We start from the raw sequence: 20080 nt of genomic DNA, 5'->3' as shown, positions 1-20080 counted from the left end.
CACCTAGACAACTACTTGTGGGTGCCCCGTTTTGGGCTCGCAATTACGGGCCTGGTCATACATGGGTCCCCGCTTCTGTGTCCAGGATCACAGGTCCTCTCTCCTACGAGGTTGCCCTGGACAACGGTCGTGGCCTGCGTCGGCACATCGACCAACTTCGCTCTCGGCGAGACTTTTCTGCTGAGACTCCTGGGTCTTTTCCAGGGGGGGAGGGGGACCCTTTGGAGCAAAGGGAAGGGCAAGAGCTACTGCCCATCTCCACTGAGGGAGCCACAAACGGCTCGTCCCAAGGTTCTGCAATTGCTCCGAAAAGAAAGTCATGGAGCTTACCCACACAACAGGCACTCACGCCTACTCCAGCCAGGGAGTCACCCCGGGGGCATACTCACTTTCCACACACATCACACAGCACTCCAGCAACGGAGGATACCCGGGGGCATCCCAACAAATCATTCCCCGCAAGAGAGCTGGCACACAATTCCCAAGGTTGGCCTGACCTTACCCCAAATCCTACAGGGGGTCAAACATACACAGAGGTAGTCGAGGAACCAAGTCCCGACTACAACACCCTAGCACAAATCAGGGAACACCTGAGTTTTGGGAAAGTACAGAAACCCACACGAGCCCGAACACAGAATGGGGTTCAGGGAATGGACAGCCTCCTGACAGGTCTTGGACTGACCTAGGAGGTTCTACAGAGACGCCCAGCAGCGGCTATCACTTCAAGGGGCCTGAGGGTCTACAGCTAGGTAGGTCAACCAGGTCACAAAGTAACAGAAGCCCTGGCCTGACGAGCCCGGTGGGCAAGCAAGCAGGCCAGGCATCGGGGCACAGTCCTTGGAAGACACCAGGGCACAATAGAGAGAACAGGCTCACGCCTCCCTCCAGTCAGGGGACTTATGCCAGTAACCCAGAGCTAAGAAGGTCACAGAGAGCAAAGAAATCTCCTAAGTATCTAGAAGATTACATAACATTGCTGGCAAGGCAAAAGCCAGTAATCAGTGGGAGCACTGGGGAGCAAAATGTCATATAAAATAAATGTTGTATGTTGGTAGTAGTTTTAGCCCGGGGGAAAGGGGTGTTATGTCCCGAGCCTTGCAAACGGCTCGGGCGTTTGCAGGCAGTCCCGGGCAGGTGCAAAGCTGCCCGGGACCAGACAGGCTGTCGCCAGCGCCGTGCGCATGCGCGGGTGCTGGCGCGGGAAAAGTAACCCATTTACCCGGGAGTTGCCTATATAAGAGGCTGCGAGGCGTTTGGGCGAGGCTGAAGCCATCTTCCTGTAAGCTGAACGCTGAATAAATGAAACTGAGAACTCCAGCTGCTTCTCGTGTCTGTTTTCCCGCCACGGACTCAACACTACCTATTCACAAGAATTTGATTGAGGCAAATTGGTGCCACGTAAGAGTCTATGGACTTCAAGGGAGAGCTGTATTTATGTCTCTTATCGGGGTGAGGGAACTCAAAACTGATGATGCACTTGACTCTGCCCTCAGGCTCAGCCTGGTCATCCCCTACAAAGAGCTTACAAGTATTACCTATTAGACCAGGGCTAGAGTGCAATGAAAATCCAAAGTAATCTCAGGGAGAGATGAAAAGCAATTCATTTTGGCATTATCAGAATGCAGCTTTCTTTTGAGAAAGAGAGAGAGAAAGAGGAGAAAGAAAGAGACAGAGAAGGAGAGAGAAAGAGAAAGAGAAAAAGGAGAAAATAAAGGAGAGAGAAAGAAAGAGAAAGAGAAAGAAAGGAAGAGGAAGAGAAAGAAAAAGAGGAGAAGAAGGAGAGAGAGGGGGGGAGGGAGGGAGAGAATATTTTCTTTTTAGTCCACAGCCAGCAAATACAGAACAAAGTAACAAGGCAGTAAAGTGTAACATGGAAACTGGGGGGAATAGTTCCTTGTAGACAATACCCACAAAGAACTACAGGTAGTTCTTGACTTACATTTTAGTGCCCACTCAAAGTAACAAAGGCACTGAAAAAAAGTGACTTATAATCATTTTTTACACTTATGACGGTTGCAGTATCCCCATGGTCACATGATTTACATTCGGATGCTTGACAACTGACTCACATTTATGACAGTTGCAGTGTCCCGGGGTCACGCTGATCCCCTTTTATGACCTTCTAACAAGCAAAGTCAATGAGAAAACCAGATTCATTTAACAACTGTGCAACTAATTTAACAGCTGCAGTGATTCACTTAAGAAATGTAGCAAGAAAAGTGGTAAAATGGGGCAAAACTTACTTAACACATTTTTCACTTAAATTCTGGGCTCAGTTGTGTTCGTAATCCGAGGGATACTTCTATACCATTTAAAAATGCCATTTAATGGTTATTTATCTTTCAGCTGTTCTACAAATTAATTATATTTTAATAGCCATACTTCTAAATATGTACTCTTAGAATTATTCAGTGGCCTATCTTTTATCAGATCAGCTGGTAGCCTATTTTTGAATGTGTCCCCATGTAAAGAAAAATTCTTCAGCTTACTGGCAGCAAGAAATCAAATTTCCCATCTTTACAGGAAGCATTTAGAAAAAAAAATCACACTGAAAAAAAATAAGATATGTTACAATGCCTATACTAAGTTCAAGCTAAATGTAAATTCATCTCTAGAATGAGGCATACAGAAACGAGTGTTTTAGTTCCACCATCCATCTTCACTGTTTCTGATTGAAATGGCAAAGATGTGACCACGTACTTTCATCTTAATTCTAAATATATATATTAAGATGCACATCTGAGTCAACAGATTATGTTTATTTCTTGATACTAATTTCACTGAAATTATCAGGGCACAGGACTGATTAATTATATTGTTTCCTCTGATAGCTCATTAGCTTTCTTATAGCTCAGAAAACAGAAAGCTGTTTTCTCTAGAATACTTCTTAATGGGCAAAGCCAATCAGAAAAAACACAATCTTCTTATTGTTCCCCAGATGTCTGCCACAGTTCTGTACTTTGCTATGCTGTTTCCCAGCTACTGAATATACAATGGGTTATACAGGGTGCAAAGAGCTAGAGTTTGCTGCCCTCTAGTCATCTGGATTTTTGCTCTCCAGCTATAGTCCTAATCTCAAAGTAGCCCCATGCAGGACACATTATCATATTCCATTCAAGATGTGATTAGAGCCGTGGTTCTCAACCTGTGGGTCGGGACCCCATTTGGGGTCGAACTACTATTTCACGGGGGTCGCCAAACAACGCAGTCCACCATTTTCCCCCCTTTTCCTTAGCTGTGCTACTCCCTTTTATTCTATTGGCTTTTGAAAGCCAATAGAATAGACTCTCTTGAATAGAGTCTAATTCTATTGGCTTTCAAAAGCCAATAGGAATTGTCCAGGCTGTCTCTGCCCTGCTGAGCCCACCAAAAGTCCCATTCTGCAAACGGTGCTGCACCAGTTGAGTAGTCCTCAATTACGACTGGTTGGGGGTCACGGCATTAAAAAGGTTGAGAACCACTGGATTAGAGCATGAGTGACTGAGACCAGAACTTCCCATCAAAGAACTGGGCAACTGGCACATAACACAAAGCTTTGCAATATCTTATTGCTGGCCAATATCTTATTATTAATTCAAAACTGGAATTGTTTGAGAAAAGGTGGTATGAAAACTCCGCAAAATGAATGAGGTAATTTAAATCTAAAGAAGTACGAAGCGGTTTATTCTCAAATAAGAGTATGTAGGATTTGGTCTTAATGGTAGTTTATGATATAGATTATGATATCGTTTCTTTCCAGTTTCAGCAGAAAGGTTTTTTATAAAATATGTTCTACTGAACTCTGAGTAATATATTGTAAACTACTTTTATTTCATTCATGATTACTAGAACAGTTGTGAATGATTCTCACTACTACCTGGAAGTTAAAATTTTGTGATTTGTTTCTTTGATAGTAGCATAAGACAGTATGTACAGCAAAAATCCAAGATTGTGAACCAGCCAAATCACAAGATAACCTGAAACATAATAAAAGCATTGAGCCAAATGTCATCTGATTGAACCTTTACAATCAATACCTGTCCTTTGAGGAAATGAACTAATGAGGTCATGATACATTGTAAGTGTTGGGAATTTCACAAGAGCACAAAAGATTTCTTGTTACTTTATAACACCATGATAATTTTTGGCTTCATTATAATTTATTACCACCTCAGTTCCTACAACTACTTCCTGATTTTTTTCCTTTCAAAACTTGACATTTCAGCCCTGCTAATCTCCAATAGCACAACTTTTGAAACTAATGAGGAAATAATTGAACAGGATTAGATAGACAGGGATGTTGCAACAGGTTGCCAGCTATTGAACAGAGAGACAGAAAGTCCTCTGTTTAAATTCCTGTTCATTCTTCTTGGTGGGAGTGGAATTAATATTGTGGCCATTTTTATTTCACAAATAAGGCCAAGATAAACATAGAAACCATGCAGGTGCATGACAATCAATGGACTCCATTTTGCTTTTCTCTTCCCACTCACGCCAAAGCTCATAAGAAAGTCTTTACATGCTATGAAATGGATAACTATTTCCAAACAAGTCAGGTCCTTACAGCCATGTAGAACAGAAGCTATGGAAAGTATCCCAGCTTGTGAAAGAGAAGATAGAATAAGGGATGACCTGTATGCCTTTGCTGCTCAGTAGAAAGCAAGATGCTTTGATAAATTTGCTATTCTACATAAGAATAATAGTGTTATGGAATTGGAATTGGAAGGAACCACAAGGATCATCTTCTTCACCATGGCAACTTTAAACTGTGTGAACTTCAACTCCCAGAATTCCCCACTGCTCATACAGTTTAAAGTTGCCAAGTTCACACAGCTTAAATTTACCAAGTATGCATGCATTTATGTTGGAAGCACTGAGGTATTTCCAGTGTGAAGGGATTAACCCTGTGATTCCAATTGCCCACAGAAGTGGTACCTATTCATGATTACTCACTTTCAAACTGTGAGGTCAGCAAGGGCTGGAGCAAATGATGGGAGCTCGCCTTGTCATGCAACAGCACTTGGGTTTTGAATGTGGGCTTGCGTTCTAACCACATGGGTCTCCGTGCTCCTTAGTTGCCAAGACTAAGAAATTCTGATTTAGTCCAACATTCTGTAATATGCAGAGAACCAAATTAAGTTACCCTCAAGAAGTAACTCTACAGCTTTCTCAAGGACCACCACCACAAGACAATATAAGATGGTTTATCAGCCTGGGAATTAATGGTGTGCAGACCTCCTTGCTTCCTTTCTCTATTTTATGCCTTGCTCTGGTGAAAACACACAGGAAGTACATCCTGATTTCCTAAAGTCTTTAAATAGGTTTCCCCACTTGATATAACAGAAAATGATTTGGATTCTTTTCTCAAAGTCAGGTATACAAGGGAAAGGGGAAGTGTGGGGAGAAAACACCTGGATGCCTGAAAAAACATGCTTAATAATATTTGGATCATTCTATTTGAATTCTGCCATACAGACAGAACTAGGCAATTCTTATTCTCCCATAAGTTTCTATCCACCTAGCCAACAATTAGAGATTCTAGAAATTGTAATGCAAAATGTTTGCACATCTCTACTCATCTCAATTGTTTGGATCATTGTTGCTACCAAAAAACATGGATTGTTGAAAATCAGTTAAGATCCATTGGTTTCTTCATGATTAATGGTCTGTCTGTCCATACTAACTGTAGAAATGCAGAAAGGTCACACAGACTATGATGAAAAGCTATAGGCATTTAGAAAATAGGTTCACACAATGTACTATGCTATTGTTGGCTTAGCTAGGCTTTGTTAAATAAACCACATTAACTGAAATCCCACAACATGCCAACCCACAAGCCACAGCAAAGAAACCACAAATTCACCTTCCATTCTCCATGTTTACCTTTTCAAATAGCATATTTCCTGTGCAGGAGGAGATAAAAGCCCAGGACATTCCCAAATTCCTCAAAAATGGTTAAAAGTTTATCTGCAATTCTCTTCACTTCTGCTGACCTTAACATGCTGAGAACAAGGAGCAGAATGTCAGTTAACCGCTATCTGGCTATGGAAATGATGAAATAACCAAAAATCCTTTCATCCCTTACAACATACAAAACTGGAATAAAATAGATTGCTTGGAGATGTGCACCTCTAATTTATATTTAAAAATTTATGTTAAATGTATTTGATTGGTCATATACAAAAAAATGAAACCTTTCTTATGTTATAGGGACCTATAAAGGCCCATGTGGAAGGCCCTCCCCCCCCAGCCATTCCTTGAACATAAATAGAGGATGACTTAAGGGAACAAATCTCACCCACCCTTTGCTCTGGAAGAGCACTGAATGTTCATTTTGGAACTAATTCGTTCAACAAAGATCAGAAAAACAGTTCAGTTTGCTTGTTTCCATAAATCTGTTTAGTATGTATTTTCTCCAGACTGGTTCTTTTTCCTCCCACCGTAAGCTTAGACATGGTTAATAGTTCAGCTTTTACCAACCTGCCGTCACCACACATTTTGTTGAGACGATGGGCTCCAGCACAAGTCTGAAATCTCAGAAGACTAAACCTCTGGTCCCAGTGACTGACCCAGATTGGATCCTGCAGTATTATCCTGGGACACACACATATTTGCCTTCATCCCTTTCCCTTTGTCCCACTGTGCCACCCTGACCAAAATGCTTGGGAGAAGATGAATAAAGTGCTTCTAAAAATATATTTGAAGTGCATAGTAAGATGATCTTGTGGTCTGGATAGTCAAAGTATCTGTAAAGGCATTTGACGAGCTGATTTGTTGTCTCTTTGGTGTAGGCCAAGTCAGGAAGTAGAGAACCACAAAGAAATATTAGAACTCTGTTTGTTGATATAGATTATAATAACAAAATATTGAAAGCCTGAGTGTTTCTTCTTTTTTCCCTTTTTTCTAGAGCCAAGGAAGAACAGTTTTAAATTTCTCTCCCATGCTTTCTTGTTTGCCCAGTCTAATTTCATGCTTTATTAATGGTAGCTGCATATCTTTTCCAAGATTATTTCTGTGTTCTTGTATATTGCTATAGATTTTGCATTGCAACCGTACTCTTCAATGGGAAAGGATCTATTAGATCTTGTGACATCTGGATGAACTGAAATATAATTTCCATTACTCAGGTATATATTATATGGGAATAATGAGGGTCATGCTTGTCTAATGCATTTCAAAGGTACCAAATCAGAAAAAAACTATCTGACTGTTAACTTTCTTATTGGAAGGTTGCCAGGATGCAGAAAGTCCTTGACAGAATCTAGGTCTCTGAATATGATCCATTTGTTTACTTACTCATCACTCTAAACCCATTTAGCCGAACCAAACATTGTTTTATTGCCTTCTGAATAGCATTTCCAAGAAATAGATTCTAATGTATGACCACAGTGTTTTGCTAAGTGATTTGGAAATTTTCATTAAGTTTCTAGTAGAAATTCTTTAGCATTTATTCTGCACCAAACCTCTATTTTAGCTAAGAAGTCATGGTTCAACCTCTGTTATTTTAAAGATCAGTGAGACAATCCTTGTGGTAAGGAAATAGCAATGACTAATGATGTGAATCTGAGCAATTGTGTGACTCTTCGCTTCCATCAAGATCAGAAATTTGAATTGGAAATGGAATATAGGAAAAAATATTACACTGATTATCTTGTTGATAGGGAATTGAGAGCTGTCAAAAGAATTTGCAGTGATGCCTTGTTATAAATTTCATGTTTTATCCTCTCCCTAGTTGTCTGTGTTTTTGAAGCTCAGATATAGGAGCACTAAAACACCATACAGTACACAAAAGACAATGACAACGATAACAGTTTTTTGCTGCCTTCAGTGATTTAAAACCAAAATTGTGAGGAACACCCTGAGCTGATTCAAGATTCATCTGCCTGAACTTGGGGTTTTGTTATTTTTCTACTTCTTTAATCCCTGAAGCATTACTTCAATAAACTATCTCAAATTATTTTGTTCCCCTTGTTTTTTGCTTCGGTAATCTTCTACATTTCAAAGCATTTATCATGTGTTTTGTGACTGTTCACTGTCATTTAGGCTAATCAGTATTATTGTCAGACCAGACAGTTGGCCTCTGGGGGAAAAATGCCTCTGAGTCTCTTTCATTATTAATATTTTTGTTCAGTAGAATGAAGTCACCGATGGATGAAGCCAAGAAGTGAAATTCAGAAGGCCAACCTCATCTTCTGCATAGGAAATGCCAACAAAATCCATTAAAAATGGATTCTCACTATGGTTTTGGACTGCTGATAAAATCTGTAGGGAGGGCACTTCTTGAGTCACATCCTTGAGGGCTCATCAAGGGCCATAAAAGTGTGGCTTTTTTGTAGCTGTCCTTCTTTGTAATACTGATTCACCTGAGATCAGGAACAACTCTGTTGGCTTTCAGGAAATTGTCAAGATCTGGCTATCCCAGAAGACCTTTGGGTCTCCTCACTGCTGTAGGCCATTGTTACAGCTAGGGCGAGATTGTGTCAGTGGACATTGATTGTTAAAGGGGTTTTGATTTAATTATTCTCTCCACTTTACTTTTCTATCGCTGTAAGTTGATCCAAACTTTTATGGATCTGAGCAGCTCATATAGTCAGAGAGAGCAATAAAGAGAGAGCAATAAAGCTAATTTATTTTATTTATTGATGCTACAATGGAATTCAGCAATATCTGACTTTCTCAAAGTTCTCTCTGCCCATTGTTTTTATTGATTTTGTAAGAGCAATAAAATGGCTACACAGGTGAACTACTTCTTTAAAGGAAATGAGTTTTATATGGTGCCACTGGCTTCCTCTAACAGCATTCTACATAAAATCTGGAAGCAATTTCAAGAGATCTTGAGATTATATCCAAAGAATTGGAAGACTTAAAACTTCAAGTTGTGCACTTCTGTTCTAAGCTATGGAAATACCTCTAAGGCAACCGTTCTGTGTGTACAACTGTATGTTTGAAGGCTACACATGGTCTGGGAGGAACATCCAAGGAATCTCCACCTTCTAGGATATGTTAGTGCTCCTTCATTCCCTAGACCAGCATTTTTAATCTTGGCTATGTTAAGATGTGTGGACTTCAACTCCCAGAATTCCCTATGCTGGCTGGGGAATTCTGGGAGTTGAAGTCCATCCATCTTAAAGTTGCCAAGGTTGAGAAACACTGGCCTAGACAATGAAATGGCTGATCAGAAGACATGCCTAGCTGCCTTAGCAATACAGAAATCTTATGTTACCTTTGTCTTGTAGCTTTAGTGAATGGCTTCTTCAGCAATGGAGTGGATATCTTCAACTTCTTCACTGAGTTGCAGAACTGAGTGTACCAAATAGATAAGAAGAAACTATCTGTGATGGATTAAGAAACATTAACAAAAAAAAACACAACTCCATGATTCACAGGATAAAATGGACAAATAATTTTTATTTACCCTTCCCCAATTAGATTCTGTCCATATTCCATGTAACTGAGAATTATGGAAGCAGAAACAAAGACCGAGTTGAGGTAGGCTAGCCTTCTTATTTGCTTCCATTTTTGTAGCATAATTTTTAATTTACTTTACATATGACCTTTTTCCAACATGCAGCAGAATATTTTGAGGTAGACCTATCATTTCCGTTAGTTGAACTTAGGAGGATCCCTCTGCAGGGAGTAGACAGAGGAGTGGTTTCAGTTTACTCCTCTTTCTTCCTGCAGCTCTCTGAAATTATTTATTGCCTTTTTTATCATTTTGGAGCAAAAAAAATGATTTAGAAGAAAAATTCTGCTTTTTTTAAATTATAAAAACATTTTAAGATAACTATAATCAATGGAACATACTGTCAGGTCTGCCATCGCATCACTTCAGCCTGTTTCGCTTCAATGGCATCCCATAAAAGGGGAGAAGGAGGAACAAGGAGATATAGGAAGGGGGACAACAGGAGGAGAGGACCAGAGGCGCCAGCCAGAAGAGAGCTTAAGAGACCAAAGCTTGAGAATGGAATGCAGAATGCCCAGGCAAATAGGCACCAAAATGTGGAGCTGTTACCAAAACATCTAATTTGAACCTTATTGGACACCTCCAAGATGACAGGAGAGGAGAAGGGCTTGGAAGAAAGGAAAATTATCAGGACTTAGCAGGAAATCCTCAGATCTAGCTTTGATATGCTTTAACCACTTGGCATTAATAAAAGTATACCCTTCACTATAACTAGAGTCGAGGATCTTTCTTTGCTGAATGCCCAAGGTGGGACAGATATGACTCATACAAAGAAATCAACCATGCTGTATTAATTCTAATGCCAATTTTTCTGAGTTATTTTCCATTCCATAATTAATCTAGCAATTATCTAGTGGTTAAAGAGTAAACTGATCTTAGTGTTCATAAAAAGATGAAGATTCCCCTCCAGTCCTAGTAACTACAAGGGTCAATTGATGTTGTTTTCTTGGCAACTTTTTTTTAATTTTTTTTTCCAAACTCTCCCCCATACATATACCGTGATATTTATCAGATTATTAAATACTTTTAATAAAATGAAACAAATACATACACATGACTTTTGGTGTTGCTCGCCCATTTCCCATTTCACTGCATCCATACTCCTTCTTCTCTACCTTCTTTCTCCCTTTCTTCTCTAGCAACTTAATTGAAGCATTTAACCATTTATTTCTTCCAGTGGGATATGGTTTCCTTAGTTTCCAGTCTAGACTTTGCATGTCTTAGATTTTCTGGTGATCTAAGGTGTTCCCATCTGAAGGGCAAGATGGTGATCTCATATAAGGACCTGTCAGGGCTGACCCTGCTTCAGTTTACTGAGATAAACCAATGCTGGTAGATGTTCCTGCCACGTTCCCTAAATTTGGTTTTCAGTGACAGTGAAATAACTATAGGAGAACAGGTCTCTGGCATACCATGTTAAATGAAAGGGGGAAATAGGCCTTTTGCTGCCTTAAAATCAGAGTGTTGCTCTCCAAAAGGAACTTTGACAGTACTGTTACTGCAGTTCGATAGCAGCTGAATCCTGCACATAAAGCTGTTATGACCTTTTATTTTACTGAGGTCACTGCTTGGAATAGCTTTATGTTTTATGCTACAGCTGCATGGGAAGATAAATTTTTATTGTGAATTAGTATTTATAGTCTTTAAACAGCTGTTGGGGGAGAAGAAAATAGCTATATAGTTATGGGTTTGGAATTCCTGATAGAGAAGTTATCGGGGAAAGAGATTGGAGGTTAAATGAGAATAACACACCACTTCCAAAAGCTTTGCCAAGAAAACTGTTGAATACGAGGGGTGGTGCAATTTTCCTACAATAAGCAACATATTTACCTGTGCATTAATTTCAGACACCACAATCTATGACATGACTTTTTGATGCACTAACTAGCTAGTTGATTTAATATGTCTAGGAGAGACTTATCTTTAGCTTGATTTAATGTTCTCCCCACAGCTGTCCTGGAAGGGAAATAGAAGAAAAACCCATACGAAACCCAACACTGTTCCTGTGATATGGGTGTCATAGAAACCACAACATATTACCTGTTCTACAGGGATATTAACCATCAGTTGAGAAATGAAATGACTGATCAGACTTGCCTAGCTGCCTTAGCAATGCAAAAATTACCCGTTTTATTTAAATTTCCAGTTTTTGTTTTCATAAAATAAAATTGTTAATTATTTGTTAAATGACCACAATGAATTTATTTCCCTAAAAGTACCAAATTTTTGCTACATTATGTGTAAATCTCACCCATAGATGGTTGCTAATAGTTCTAATTGTTGGGGGACAATTTTGTGTTGTTCCTAACAGCCAAAATAGTAAACCACATATTTCTTATCCGTTAACCTCAAGTGATTGGGTTTCTGCTAAATCATAAAACATAATTTTACACTGTAACAACTGGTTTCAGACATCATATTAAGCTGTAATGTGAGTTGTTTATTTTTTTTCCCTAGTGCGATGTATGAATTAAGCCACTGAGGTTTATTCTGGCTTGTACACCACTATTTTTGTTTCACTATTAGGATATCAATCTGCTATTCTGCTTTATCTAACAAAGTAAAGATAAAAAGTACTATCGATTAGCATAAATGTTGAATCCATTTAAATCAGCCTTTAAATTAGCCTTTATCAACCTAGTGTCCTCATGAGGTGTTCATACCATGGTATCCCCCCCAAAATCCCCTTTCATCTTTCACCAAGATTTTTGGAAATCATAGATTTATAATCCCAACGTATATGGAATATACCATGTTAATGAGATTTGCTATGAATGAGGAAGGAGCATCCTTTTTAATGTGTGAACAATATACTCACAAATTCTATTAAAATGAATGATGCATTTTTTCCCCCAATCCCTGTCTTTGTATAATGGCCTTCAATGTTTCTTTAGCATTTCAAAATTCACATTGTGTTTTCAATTTTATCATTCTGGCCCTGGCAGAGAAAAAAAAAGGATTGTTTATCTTGTTGGAATGTTAATACCACAGAACTGAGAAAGTATCCACACACGCAGATGAAGACAAAACTCCTATTCTTGTACTCACTTTAAGCAGGAATGATACTTTGCGCAAGTGCTGGGTTCACATTCATAAAATGAAGCTCCTTTTCCATTAATGTTACCTCTTTCTGATACCTCTCAGACAAATCAAAGAAGACATAAGTATATCAGCCCTATAAGGTACAGTAGTGGCCAAAATTGTGGAAACCTTTTGGGGAAAGTGTATTTTTGATGGTTAATAACACCACTTTTGGGGAGGAGTAGTACCATAAAATTATATATCAATGGAAAGATAATTTAATCAAGAGTGTAATGCAACATAGTTTGTTCAATTATCTGTACTTTATTCTATGAAAAGTTATAACCAAATAACCAGAAAAGGGAAGTACAACTTGCTTAGGTTGATATCAGATATCTTTCCTTCATCTGATTATAGTCAATCAGCATGAGTGTTTAGAGAACCAATCAGGTGTCATCTTATTTTGGCAATGAGCCAATCAGGTCACAGTAGGATTCAGTTATTGATGTCATGCATTGAAGCTTAGAGGAGGACATTTGTCAGTGTGTTGGTTTTTTTGTGTTCTTTCATTTAGTGAGCTTGTAAAACATAATAAAATTAAAGTAATGGTGCAAATAGTTGACTGGTTGCCCAGAAAGCGATGTAAAATAGTATTATTAAGTGAACAGGGCTACATTATAAAGAAATTAGAAGAAAAATTGGTGGAAACTTAACCAAAGGTGGCATTTCTACTGTACACTTTTCCCAAAAGGTTTCCACAATTTTGGCCACTACTGTAGATGAGACTAAGAAACCATTGCCATATAGCAGCTCTTGTAACAGAATGTACCAAGTCTGAATGTACTTCCCTCATCCTCACTGTGAATTGGAAAGAGTGTCTCTGAGGATTTTATTTAAATTTTATTTAAATTTTATTTAAATTTAAATTAGCTTCTTGGAATGGGCTCAAACTGTGCTTATCTGATCATTGACTTGGTAGTGGTTTTCTCTCATATCCTTCAAGACCGTTCCCTAGGCTCTCTAAGGCCATATTAGATATCAAGTCCAAAAGTATTTTTTCAAAAGGCAACAGGACTTTCTTTGATTTTCCTTGAAGATGTTTTGCTTCTCATCCAAGAAGCTTCTTCAGTCAGAACTGAACTTCTTTTGACTGAAGAAGCTTCTTGGATGAAAAGCAAAACTCCTTCAATGAAAGGCAAAGAAAGTCCAGTTGCCTCTTGAAAAAGTATCTTTGGGACAAACATAACCTGGGTGACTGAGAATCTCCATAGACAATTAGATATCAAGGCTACTGGTATCTCTCCTTGATTTTGAAAGCAATTTTGCTGAATTTCTTTGCTAGTTATGTGTCTATGTAGATGCATATCTGCAGCTTTCTTTCTTGGAAACCATTCAGAGGTTGTTTTCCAATCTAATCTACTGTCTTGCATTTTGCACTGGGCTCCCATCCAAATAGCAACCAGATCACATACTTATGAGCCTGATCAAATCTGGCCAGATGCTGCCACCTATAGAAAAGCAGGAATCTGCTTTCCACATCAGTATATTATTCTCAAAAAAAGAATGAGACCTTTTGTTATGAATTCCCTTTTATTAAAAAAGGACATGCTTTCAATAAAAATTAGGATTGCCATCCTAATAATTGTTTTGAAAACAAAATTTTGGCCTTGCTGGTCTTAATCAATTTTTCATTTAATTGCTCTTGGGAGTTTGGGTTAAAGGTTACAAGACATATATTTCCCAAATCTCTGAATTGCATTGACCTCCTTCCCTCCCTTCTGCCCTTATGTGTTTTCTTTTTGGTACCCTCAAAAATACTTTCAGTGATAGACTTCATTTGAGCAGATAGACTTATACTGTTTATTTAATAGCTGTCTCCTTGACCTCGAATTGGAAATAAAAATGATTTACTTCCACTAAGAAGAGTTGGCTTCTCGTAAAACCACTGAAAAACAAGAACAAGTGACTCTTAAAATCAACAAATCTGTTAGAAGTTTATCTAAAGACTTTATAATTGAAAATTGTTATTATTTCCCCTTAATCTGTTAGAAGGAGAAAGATTTTCAAAGAGCCAGTTCAAGTGCTCTTGTTATTTATTGTTTTATTGTTTTAAAAAGCGATCAGAATTGAATTATATAAAGATTTATTCTAATCTGAATAGGGTCTGATACCAAATCTATACAGAAAGGTATGTCAGTTGCATATGGGGAACAGCCTCTTTGTAAGGAGCAAACTTACCCAATACCTTCCAGTTATTTATTTTTTTATTTATTTATTATTAAATATATATGCCCCCTGTCTCACCATCCAAAATGACTCTTGGTGGTTTACAATACAATGTAATACAGATCTCCAAATAACTTCAAATAACTTCAGAAAATATATAATAAAAATCTTTAAACAGTGTTTCTCAATCTTGATCTTGGTTCCCAATGGGGCAGAGAATTGTTTAAGCTAGCAGAAAAATTCCACCACCACCCTCCCATTCTGATGGCAGCTGAAAACAAGCCAAATGGCTTCATTCAGGTTCATTGCAGAGTTGACATTGGCAAAGTGAAGATGCATGGACTTCAGCTCCCAGAGTTCCTACTGCTAGATGGGGAATTCTGGGAGTTGAAGTCCACAAGTCTTAAAGTTGCCAAGGTTGAGAACCCCTGGTTTAGATAGATGGACTGGAGAGAAAGAGCTCTGAAGGTCTTGTGGATGGCTTCAGGGATTAGAACCCTCCAGTTGTTACAGTGAATCTCAGCCATGGTCAGGGACATAAGTTTATGGATGAAGGAACCAAGTAAATCCACTCTGTTTTGAAGGGCAGATTTCCAGCACAGAGATTCTTTCTCTGTATTTTTAATATAATGTTAAGTAGCTGATGATCTGGCATAAGTCTAGCATAAATGACTATACAGTCGCACAATCATCCAATGAAACACTTCAAAGAAAAACAAACATTGGATGAAGAGCCCCAGGCAGCTATGAGAGTTTGGGGTATATTTCTGCTAAGAAAAAAAAACAATGTAAGACCCAGATCACCACAGAGACCCAACAGATCAGTCAGAAGGTTTCAAGTAGGGAAATAAACATAAGCCAGACTTTGATCTTATCAACTTTCACCTCACCATGGATCTGCCAGGAGAGGAATACCTATTTCACTCTCAGCAAGGATAATCCTGATGAAAGAAAAACTGGGAAATTCCTTGACTGTGACAATGGTTGTAAACTGATATAATATTTAGAGGTGCAACAAATGTTTTGAATTTGAAACATTTTAAATGCAAATCATTTCATTTTGAGCTCCAAGCAGTTGCTCTGAATTCAACATAAGTTATTCCCTCTGTTACGCTGTTAGTCTGGAGGTGAGTTGGCTTCAATCTGTTGTGGCTCTATTTTGAGTTCCAAACACCTGCTTTGAGTAAGCATGAAAGACTTCCAGAATGCTTGGAAGAGCCCACCTCAGATTTAGAACATCTGTTTCAGTCTTGAAAACAGGGCATTTCATACTCAACACATTTCAAAAACGAAAGGTTTTTTTCTTCCCTAATATAAATCAGAACCACTTCTATGAAAACTATTTCTAGGACTAAAACTGAATATCCTATGCCTGTCAGTATTCTACACTGATTTTGAATGTCCCTGTAAATAGTAAAATTGGTTATTTATTGTTCTAATAATATGACTGCAGTTTATATATTATATATACTATTCCCTCAGATAAATTTTTCTCTAGGCAATTTCCCAATATTTTGTTTTTATCAGAGCATCAGGAATAATACATAGGGTAGCTAAAAAGGTTATTATAAAACATTTGAAATATAAATTTACACTTGATTTGCAGTACTGGGTCATTGATACAGTCTGTGTACCAAGATTTCAATCACCCAATTTTTTTTACTGTGGCATAAGAAATGAGACTTTCAAGCTACTGGTCATATTCCATCTAATTTATGATAAACATTTTCAGCTGTTTTTGACCCTAGTTTAGTATTATATTGCATACAATTCTTGTAATGTTGTCTGTAAATTAAGACATGTGCTTTGTTAATATTTTTATAATGTGATTTTGAATATTTTATCCCATAACTGGTTTATCATTTTTTTATTCTTTTTATCCTGAACACTTTTGAAAAAGCTACTTTTCTTGTTCCTAGAATCCCATGCAATGCTCAGGTTATCTTGAATTTTAGTTCTCCTGGCACTGGGCTACCTATATGTACACTAGTTTGGTAAACCGGTTCCCTTTCCAACTTCTTTTTCACTAATCATTTTGGGCAGCCAGAAAGATTTACTTTTCCTACCATCTTTTTTGTTTCCTTGTTCAAATTATTTGCAATTATGCTTTTAATATTTTGGGGTTTTTTTAAGGAGCTTCTGTCCATTTGTGGATTCCTTTTTCCATCAATGTAAGGACCCACCCCACTTTGCATCTTAAGAAGACAGAACTCTTGGAATAATTCTTCCAACAGGAATCCTTTATTAAGAGAAGTGGTTGCAGGCATGCTAGACAGGACTTGGGGTTCAAGCTCTTCCATTCAAGGTTTTAAGGGGTTCCCCAGTAGTCCCACCCAATCAACCCCCCTTCCAGTGATAGTTTCAAGTATCACAATTCCACCCCTTTTCTTCTTTCTTCCGTCTGGATGGAGACTTCAGATAACTACATGAAAGGCAAATACTCTCCTTTGGTATGCTAACACTTCGAGGTTACAATAAACACACATTCAACATTCAGCCCTTTGAAGTGTACTGAAGGAAGTGAGGGCCATAAAGCCCCTTTGTTCTCCCCCTTCTCTCCCTCTTATGGCAGAATCCAGAGATGGCAGAATTGGGAGTTTCTATATTTGATAATTAAAGATGAAATATAATTGGATTCTGACATCCGGCCCCTCTTAACAATAAGAGAGATCCACCTGAAAGAAAACACAAGTATAAAATTTAGTCAGGCTTGTTAGGATACTCTGTGTGAAACTTCTTCAATAGCTTCGGGGCTCTGACATGACGTTTATGGACCCACTCATTTTGTGAGGCAGGGAGGTGTTTCCAGGCAACTAGGTACTGAGTTGCCCCATGATATCTCCTAGAATCCAGGACTTCCTTTATTTCGAAGTGTTGTTCACCCTCCACCATGAGTGGAGGTGGTGGTGGGGGGATTTTTGGCCGTAGATGTGACTGATGCTCTCTTTTCAGCAAGCTGCAATGAAAAATTGGGTGTATTTTCCTGAGGTTTTTGGGTAATTCCAATTCTACTGTTACTGGATTTATGATTCTTTTAATTGGAAAAGGTCCTATATATTTTGGTCCAAGTTTTTTACAGGGCTGTAGGGACTTTAGGTATTTTGTAGATAAGTACACCATTTCTCCTATAATGAATGGTGTAGGCTCAACCCTTTTTTTATCGGCTTGTGCTTTGTATGCCCGCCTAGCTTCATCTAGTGATTTTCTGACTATTGGCCAGGTGTTTTGTAGGTTTTCCATCCATTCTTTCAGTGAAGGGATCGTTGGTTCTTTTGGGGTTAACTCTGGCATAGGGTTGAAACTTTGACCGTTGGCTATTTGAAAAGGAGTGTAGCCTGTGCTGGAGTGGACTGCATTATTGTAGGCAACTTCTGCAAAAGGAAGTAAGTCCGTCCAATCACTCTGTTGGAAATTTAAAAAACATCTCAAATATTGCTCAAGTACCGACTGGCAGCGTTCCGCTTGTCCATCTCCTTGAGGGTGGTGGCTAGATGTCAATCCCTGAGTGGTCCCTAAGAGGGATAAAAATTCCTTCCAAAATGCAGACGTAAATTGCACTCCCCTATCAGAGATGATGCGTTGGGGTGCCCCGTGCAATCTGTAAATGTGCTGGATGAAAAGTTTTGCTAAGGCCTTTGCAGTGGGAATTTTTTGGCAAGGGATAAAGTGCACCTGTTTGGAAAATAGGTCCGTGACTGTCCAGATAACAGTATTCCCATTGCTTTCTGGCAATTCCACTATAAAATCCATGGCTATTTCCCTCCAGGGGGCTGAGGGACTTGCCACTGGTTGTAATAGCCCTGGCGATTTCCCTTGCAACCTCTTTGCTGATGAAATATAATTGGATTCTGACAATCAATTTGTTCTATCATGGAATCTTACTGAACATATCATTGTTCAGAGATGTATCAAAATTCTGCTATCTTTTTGTCTACTGGATGACAAAATAATGAGACATGAGTCATGATGTTATGTCAAGCTCCATCCCTACTTATGCTTATCTCTAAGGAACATGTAGATATTTTCTTTCTCTTAATTACAAGAAATTGAAAATTACATTTAACATAGCACAGTACCTGAGCAAAATGGTTCAGCTGAGATCGGCATATGTGAGACTGATTGGGGTAGATTGTAAGGGTGATAGTGAAATATATATTTTTTTATTATTTTAGACCAACAAAACAAAACAAACATTATACACATACACATGTAATATATCCTTTTTTGCTAACAGCAGTTTGTAACAGTACTCTTCTATTCTTTACATTTCCCCCCTCTTTCTTCTTTGAAATATTTGTTCTTATTGCCCCATTGTTTCATATTTACATTTTCCTTCTTTCATATAAATATAAATATAATTTTATCATATTTTATCTATCTACATCTTAAATTGACATATTTGATTCTAATTTCATTTTAAAAATGTATTTTATCCCAATTTCATTTTAAATTGTATTTTATTTCTATTTTATTCTAAATTATATTTTAATCAATTCCATTCTAAATTGTTTTTACTGCATTTTAGTATAACGTGTGTTTGGAACTCTGCATCTTGATATGGCCCATGGGCTAATCAATAATAATTATTATTATTACAAGAAATCCAGTATTGCATTTGCTCTGGCTATTCCAGTAGTCTTTTTGGTTAGCTTCTGGTCAAGAATAGCTGATTTCCTTCTATCTTCCTTTATCTTCTGAAGATGAAAAATTGTCAGCATGTCAAGTTAGGACTTTTTAAAAAGGATTATGCTTGGTAGACTTTGTCTCTTAGCAGATATCAGGATAATTAAAGTTCTATATCACTACTTGATACCTCTTTCAATACTCCTACAATTTGCACTTTGGTTGGTTTCTAATAATGGACAACAAAAATGCTATTGCTTTTTCTTCTCACTACTTTTTAAAACCCAAATTACCACCAAGTTTATCCCTTTCATTTTCTATGAAGGTGTAAATATTTTAATATATTATAGTGCAACTCCTCTTCTCTTCCTCTGGCTTCTATTCCTTTTAAATGAGCTGTAATTCTTTTGTATTCCAGTTTTGAGAATCATTTCAACAGGTCTTAGTTATACTACTTAATCATATAATGATGGGGATAATCCCTTAATCCCTTCCTGTAGTAAGAGTTCTAAATCAACTTCTCTGTTTTCCATAAACTGAGCATGAGAAGTAACTCTAACCTGAAACAAACCAACTCATTTTGGAAGTGCAGACCACTGCAATGCAGCTACAATTCAGCAAGTTGCAAGGAGGCAATACCTAAATCTAAACTGGTTTTGTTGTTCTGTGTTTTGTATAATATAAAATCAAGATGGCATAAATAAGGTGAGGTTGATGTGGTTTTCATCTCTCATTCTCTGTCTTCCAATTCCCAGTACAGTAGATCCA

This window comes from Crotalus tigris, unplaced genomic scaffold (assembly GCF_016545835.1).
Source record: "Crotalus tigris isolate CLP2741 ecotype Arizona unplaced genomic scaffold, ASM1654583v1 scf7180000018103.2265978, whole genome shotgun sequence".
In the NCBI taxonomy this organism is placed as follows: domain Eukaryota; kingdom Metazoa; phylum Chordata; class Lepidosauria; order Squamata; family Viperidae; genus Crotalus; species Crotalus tigris.
The sequence above is the reverse complement of the archived record's forward strand: the minus strand, read 5'-3'. Positions refer to the sequence as shown.